General features: G+C 44.9%; 1 non-coding gene across 1 annotated transcript; it reads left to right on the forward strand.

Annotated features, from left to right (window-relative positions):
• Nucleotides 1-7,659: 7,659 nt before the first annotated feature.
• LOC129044779 (U7 small nuclear RNA) lies at nucleotides 7,660-7,721 on the forward strand. Its single transcript, XR_008504776.1, has one exon. It is a non-coding gene; the product is annotated as a U7 small nuclear RNA (small nuclear RNA).
• Nucleotides 7,722-8,043: the final 322 nt, after the last annotated feature.

Below are 8,043 nucleotides of genomic sequence, written 5' to 3' on the forward strand. Positions count from 1 at the left end.
CAAAGTCCACTTATTTAAATGCTCATCTCATCCAAAAACACATTTGACCACACATGTGGCCACTATGGCCCAGACAAATTGAGACATAAAATTAGCCATTATACTGAGTGTCTAGGAAAGCAAGTTTCTTGGCCTCTTAAACTATGATTTTCTTGTTGCTTTTTAAACCATTCTAAGGTAAAACTTTCTGCTTCCAAAGAAAAGCTACTATCATACCCTTTTCCCCCACCTCCTTTTATTATTATTTTTTTTTTGGCAAAGAAAAGCATTGATGTAGATTAGAGAACTGTCATTTCCATGAATCATCTTCTAAAAAGCCTTGCTTAGCAGGTAAACCAGAAAATTTAAAAATCGTGTGTCAGCATAGGATATGAATGTTGGCAAAAGTGACAGGCTGCTCAAAAAATCCCAGGAAATATCCTAAAGGTGCCAGTCCCAGACAGAGATTCCAGGAACCCATGGATGCTCTTCCATCCTTCCCTGCCAAAGTACAGCAGTCTGACTTCTCCAAGTGTACCCTTTAAAATGTACCACCTGTTGCTGGATTCATTCAAAATAATACATATATTTCAGGCCTTCCCTTTTTGGGAAGAATTTTGACCAAAGAATGCATTAGTTGTCTATTGCTGTGGAGCAATTAATTCTGAAATGTAGAGTTATTAGAAACGTAGAATTGGAACAACACCACCTATTATCTCACACTTTCTGTGGATCAGGGATATGGGTGTAGTTTAGCTGGGTGCTGTGGCTCAGGGCCCCTCACAAGACTACAGTCTAGATGTCAGCTGGGGCTACAGTCATCCCAAGGCTTGACAGGGGAAGGATGCACTCCCAAGCTCACACACAGTTGTCGACAAGATTCAGTTCCTTGTCATGTGGGCTTTTCCATAGGACAGCTCACAATATGGCAGCTGGCTTCCATCAGAGAGAACAAAAAAGAGAGTGCAAATAAGATGGAAGACAGAGTTTGTCATAACCTAAGCCTGCAAATGTGCTATCCCATCACGTTTTCTATCCTATTCTTTAGAAGGAAGTCACTAGGTAGTCTCAGTGAGTGCCTAAGGAAGTTACTGCTCACTCCCAATGAGAGGGGACCACACAGGTTGTAAATTTCAGGATTCAGGCATCTTTGGGGGTGATTTGCTTCCAATGCTTAGCACACAAACGTGCATGGCGTGGAAAACACCTTTCTCTAACGGCTGCGCTGACACCTTCAGACAAAATAGCAGATCCTTCTCTGGTCCCATAGTACTCTTCTGTTCATACATCTGCCGTCCTAGTCATCACAGTAACAATGTAGCAGCTATGAGGAGTTGCTATGAGACCATATTGTTCTAAGCACTCTGCATGTATTAAGTGAAGAGTATGTAGTCGTTTATGTGTCTATGCAGAGAAGCACTCATTCATTCAACAATGACATACTAGCATCTCCTCTGCATTTCTTTGCTGGGCATGGGGGAACCCAGTAGTGAACAAGAGAGAGTCCCCAGACTCAAGAACCTTATGAAGACCAGGATGGGAGATAGAGAAATGTAAGCACAATTATAATACAACCCAGAACATGTTGTCATAGCATAAGTAAAAGACACTTTAGTAGCAGACACCCAGACCATTTTTGTCGGTGGTAGCATTTCAGTTCAGATATGAAGAATAAGTGGCAATTAGCCAGGAAAAGAGAAAGAAAGTTAGAAAGCAGGAACATGTGTAATAATAACAAGAATGAGAAAGCCAGGAGCAGCTGAGAAGCAACTAGCATGGCTGTAACCAAGCATGCTGGGGAAAGAGAAGCAAGAAATACTAATGTCAGCCAACAGGCAATGTGTATTGAGTACCGAGCAGTTTCCTATGGTTTTGTGTGCATATATTTACCTTCAGAATAATCCTATGCAGTAGGTGTAATTTTACAGGTAAGGAAACTGAGTCAGAGAGACTTGCCCCAGTCACCAGATAATGAACGTCTGAGTCATAACCACTGGAGACACAGCAGGGGCAGATCACGAGAGGTCATGTGAAGGTGTTTGACCTTGATCCTGAGCTCAGTGAGGAGTCTTGAAGGATTTTAATTGGGTCGACATCTGCTGGGGTGTGGAGAATGGGGCCAGGCCAGGAGGCAGGGAGGGGCCATTTAGAAACAGGATGCAGTACTCCAGGGGAATGGTGATGACAGCCTGGATTAAGGTGGCAAGACGGGAGATAGAGGAGAAAGACGATGTGTTAGGCCGTTCTTGTGTTGCTACAAAGAAATATCTGAGACTGGGTAATTTATAAAGAAAAGAGGTTTAATTGGCTCACAGTTCTGCAGGTTGTACAGGAACCATAGTGGCATCTACTTCTAAGAAGGCTTCAAGAAGCTTCCAATCATGGCGGAAGGCAAATGGAAAGCAGACACGTCACATAGAGAAAGCATGAGCAAGAAAGAGACAGCGAAGAGGTGCCACACACTTTTAAATGACCAGCTTTCATGAGAAGTCATTCACTATCAAGAGGACAGTACCAAGAGGATGGTACTAAACCATCCATGAAAAATCTGCCCCCATGATCTAATCACCTCCTGCCAGACCCCACCTCCAATATTAGAGATTACATGTCAACATGAGATTTAGGCAGGGACATACATCCAAACTATATCAGAAGGTGAACTCGGGATTTTGGCTGGGGTGTGGGTGGTGCTATTCCCTGAGACATGAGGTAGGAACTGGGCTGGAGAACGTGGGCTGATGTCACTTTGGAACCAGCTCAATTGAGATGCCAGAGAGACAGGCCCAGTGGACATGGATTTGGAGTTTAGACTTGAAGGCAGAGGCCAAGATTTGGGAAGTGCTGGCATTCAGAGGGTAAATGAGAGACCAGGAGAACTGGCCATGGCAGCTGAGTGTGTGCAGTGTGTGAGCCGGGCCCTCTGGTGAGGACAGAGAGGGCTGGCCTATTGGGATCCTGGCTCTGCAAACAAGCTGTGTGGTCCTGGGTGAGTCTCCAAGCCTCAGTTTCTCCATCTGTAAAATGGAGATGACACCAATACCTTAAATTCCCAGCTCAGAAAGTTCCCAGGACAGTGACATGGTTTGGCTGTGTCCCCACCCAAATCTCATCTTGAACGGTAGTTCCCATAATCCCCATGTGTCATGGGAGGGAAACTGGGGGAGGTAATTGAATCATGGAGGTGGTTCTCCCATGCTGTTCTCGGGATAGCGAGTGAGTTCTCACGAGACCTGATGGTTTTATAAGGGGCTTTTCCCCACTTTGCTCGGCACTTCTCCTTCCTGCCGCCACTTGAAGGACATGTTTGCTTCCCCTCCTGCCATGATTGTAAGTTTCCTGAGGCCCTTCCAGCCCTGAGGAACTGTGAGTCAATTAAACTGCTTTCCTTGATAAATTACCCAGTTTCAGGATTTCTTCACAGCAGCGTGAGAACAGATTAATACGGACAGTCCAGTGAGAGACACGTGTGAATACCTAGCAGAGTGCTCACGCAGTGTGAGCACTGGGTAAATATTGTTATTGCTGATGCCTGCTATATTCATTTCCCAGGGCTGCCATAAAAAGTTACTGCAAACTGGGTGGCTTAAAACAACAGAAGATTATTCTCTCACAATTCTCGAGGCCAAAAGTCCCAAACCCAAGGTATCAGTCAGCAGGGTTGATTCCCTCTGAAGGTTCCGAAGGAGCAGCTGTTCCCTGGCTCTTTCCGAGTTTCTGGTGGTCACCGGCCATACTTGGTGTTCCTTGGCTGTGGCTGCATCAGCCCAGTCTCTGCCTCCATCTTCATGCAGGCTTCTCCTCTGTGTCCCTCTGTGTTTGCTCCTCTTCTTATGAGGACCCCAGGCATTGGATTTAAAGCCCACCTCAACCCAGTGTGAATTCAGCTGAACCGAACTACATCTTCAAAGACTCCCTTTCCAAATAAAGTCACATTCTGGGGTTCCAGGTAGACATGAATTGGGATGAGGAGATAATTCAGTCCCCTATACCTGCTGTCAAGGAGCATGGACCCAGCAGATGACGTGGGAAGGACCGATCCTACTCTGCTCAAGGCCGGGTCCAGCCCAGAACCACCCTACAAAGTGCTGCAGGAGAAAGATGTCAAAGTCAGAGTGATGAGGGCAACTTACTGGTGAGGGTGAGACTTGAACTTTGCTTCTGGTTTCATCAAGAATTTGATCAACAGTGATGGAGCAGATGGGCTTTGCGACAGTAGGACCCAGCTCGAGCTGAAGCAGGGAAGCAAGACCACAGAAGGCTTGCTTGCTTCATAAATGATCAGGTGTAGGGAACAGGAGGCAAGAAAAGTCATGTATGAAGGACCCTGGGCTAAATAAGCAGCCTGGGCTATATCTGTAAGCAACGCAGAACCCCTGGAAGTTTGTGAGTTCAGGAAAGAAGGAAAGAGCTGTCTGTTGAATGTTGTCAAAGGCTTCATCTTGACATTGATGCCTGCCAATTTTATTTCATTTATTTCTTTATTGAGACAGGATCTTGCTCTGTCCCTGGTTGGAGTGCAGTGGTGCAATCATAGCTCACTACAGCCTCGAGCTCCTGGGCTCAAGTGGTCCTCCCAACTCAGCCTCCCAAAGAGCTGGGAATATGGGCATGTACCACTACACCTGGATACTTTTTTTATTTTTATTTGTTTTAGAGGTTGGGCCTAACTATGTTTCCCAGGCTGGTTTCGAAGCCCTAGTCTCAAGAGATCCTCCCACCTCAGCCTCCCAAAACGTTGGAGTTACAAGCATGAGCCACCGAGCCTGGCTCAATTAAAATTTAAAATTCTGGGTGTTTTGTCTTCTTGGGTAGGCCATCTCCTCTCTCAAATCCCTGATCATGTCTCTACACACCCCCAGCAATAAATTGTGCAGGGCCACACTCCGCAGCGTGTTGGATGTTAAAGAGTTTCATGGTCACCGTGAGACCATTTCTCACTCCCCCAAGCAGCGGCATTCACAACTAGAGGTTTTATTTTAGCTGCGCCTCCCCTGAAGCATATGCAGTGACCATTTGGAAAAAGATAAAGTTAGATCCCTCTCCACACCCTACACCAGAATAAACTTTAAGTGTCAAAAGTGAAATCATACAAGTGCTAGAAGAAAACATGGGTGAATTCTGTGTAATCAGGAGTGAAGAAAACCTTTCTAAAAATGGCTGAACAGTCAGAAACAATAGAAGACCAATAAGTTAGGCGACCTCAAAAAACCAAAGCAAAACAAAACAAACCAAAAACCTTTTGCATGGTAAGAAGAAAGCAAGCAAAGCAAAGTCAGAAGATAGACGGAGAGAAAACTTTTGCAACTTATATCACAAACGGCCTCTCTAATATATAGAGAACTATTATATCACAATCTTAATTGTGAAAAGTCAATTATTTGACAAAAAAAAAAGCAGACAAAAGGCATGAATGGAAAGTTTTCAGAAAAATGTAAGTGATCCTAAGACGTATGAAAAAACAGCCTCACTCAACATAAAGGAAACACAAATTAAAACTACCCCGGGATGCCCTTCTTCCTGTCCTATCGGATTGGCAAAATACCTCTCCCTTTTTTTTTTTTTTTTTTTTTTGAGACGGAGTCTCACTCTGTCGCCCAGGCTGGAGTGCAGTGGTTCAATCTCGGCTTACTGCAAGCTCTGCCTCCCGGGTTCACGCCATTCTCCTTCCTCAGCCTCCTACAGGTGCCCGCCACCACACCTGGCCAATTTTTTGTATTTTTAATAGAGACGGGGTTTCACCATGTTAGCCAGAATGGTCTCGATCTCCTGACCTCGTGATCTGCCTTCCTCAGCCTCCCAAAGTGCTGGGATTACAGGTGTGAGCCACTGCACCCAGCCGAAATTCCCCAAATTTGACAACCCACCTTGCTGGCAAGGCTGTGGGAACAAATCTATACTTCTGGGAGTGGGAGGACAGAACAACACACCCTCTCTAGACAGGAATTTGGCCATATCTAAGGCCATAATGTGTACATTCTTTCTTTGCTATGCATCTTCCCTACACACCTATACTCTACACACACACAAACACACACACACACACACAACCCTACACACACACGTGTGCATACAGAATTGGTTTTTTTTTTCTTGAGACAGAATCTCACTCTGTCACACAAGCTGGAGTACAGTGGTACATCTCAGGTTACTGCAACCTCCACCTCCCGAGTTCAAGCAGTTCTCGTGGCTAAGCCTCCCAAGTAGCTGGGGCCACAGATGTGAGCCACCATGCCTGGCTAATTTTTTGTGTTTTTGGTAGAGACAGGGTTTCACCATGTCAGCCAGGCTGGTCTCAAACTCCTGACCTCAGGTGATCCGCTCACCTCAGTCTTCCAGAGTGCGGGATTACAAGTGTGAGCCTCCTCTCCCAGCCCATAAAAGATTCTTTCTTCTGTCTCTCTTCCCTTCTCTGCTATCGTGGTGTGTGTTTGACTCTGCTTCTCGCCATGTCTTCTCACAAGACTTTGAGGATTAAGTGATTCCTGGCCAAGAAACAAAAGCAAAATCATCCCATTTCCCAGTGGAATCAGAGGAAAACTGGTAATCAAATTAGGTACAACTCCAAAAGGAGATATTGAAGAAGAACCAAGCTGGGTCTATAAGGAATTACACATGAGATGACACACATGTTATGTTGTATCAAGGTCACCATCATCACCATATCAAGCTGAAAATGTCACCATATCTGGACAGTTAGACATGTTTTATTAGGAATACATTTTTGACAAGGCACAATGGCTCACGCCTGTAATCCCACTACTTTGGGAGGCCAAGGCGGGTGGATCACTTGAGGTCTGGAGTTTGAGGCCAGCCTAGCCAATGTGGTGAAAACCCATCTCTACTAAAAATACAAAAAAAAAAAAAAAAATAGCCAGGCATGGTGGCACCAGCCTGTAGTCCCAGCTACTTGGGAGGCTGAGGCAGGAGAATCTCTTGAACCCAGGAGACAGAGGTTGCAATGAACTGATATGGCGCCACTGCGCTCCAGCCTGGGTAACAGAGTGAGACTCCATCTCAAAAAAAAAAAAAAAAAAAGAATCTATTTTTTCTCTTTGTTTACACGTTGTACACTAGTAGGCTGGGTTCAGTATTACATATATGAGAACTTTCGTTTCAAAAAAAATATTATTGATTGGGCGTGGTGGCTCACGCCTGTAATCCCAGCACTTTGGGAGGCTGAGGCAGGCAGATCACGAGGTCAGGAGTTCAAGACCAGCCTGGCCAACATGGTGAAACCCCATCTCTACTAAAAATACAAAAATTAGCGGCGTGTTGTGGCACGCACCTGTAGTCCCAGCTACCCAGGAGGTGGAGGCAGAATAATCTCTTGAACCTGGGAGGCAGAGGTTGCAGTGAGCTAAGATCACGCCAGATGCATTCCAGTCTGGGTGACAGAGACAGATTCGGTCTCAAAAAAAAAATTATTATTATTATTATTATTATTATTATTATTATTATTATTATTTTCCCTTAAGATGGAGTCTTGCTGTCATCCAGGCTGGAGTGCAGTGGCATGATCTTGAACTCCTGATCTCAGGTGATCCAGCCACCTCAGCCTCCCAAAGTGCTAGGATTACAGGTGTGAGCCACTGCACCCGGCCAAAAAAATATTTCTTATGGCATTATCTGCAAAAGTTGAATATTGGAGACAACCCAAATGTCAATTAATAGGGGACTGATTAGTGTTACAGTTCTTTTAGAATTTGTCTAGCAGGCTTTCTGGTTTTTGCCCAAAAGCCTCTCAAAAATTTAAAAAAGAAAAAAAATAGGGGACCGATTGGAAAAACTATGGCGCAGTAAGATGCAGAGATAAAAATGCGAATTTTGTCAAGGACCAAGATTTCCAATGTAAGAGAAAAGAGACACAAATATAAAATCAAGTATTTTTAAAAACCTATAACGCAGGCTGGGCAAGGTGGCTCACACCTGTAATCCCAGCACTTTGGGAGGCCAAGGTGGGAAGATCACCTGAGGTAAGGAGTTCAAGACCAGCCTGGCCAACATGGTGAAACCCCATCTCTACTAAAAATACAAATTTAGCTGGGCATAGTGATGCATGCCTGT

This window comes from Pongo pygmaeus, chromosome 13, assembly GCF_028885625.2.
Source record: "Pongo pygmaeus isolate AG05252 chromosome 13, NHGRI_mPonPyg2-v2.0_pri, whole genome shotgun sequence".
Lineage (NCBI taxonomy): Eukaryota > Metazoa > Chordata > Mammalia > Primates > Hominidae > Pongo > Pongo pygmaeus.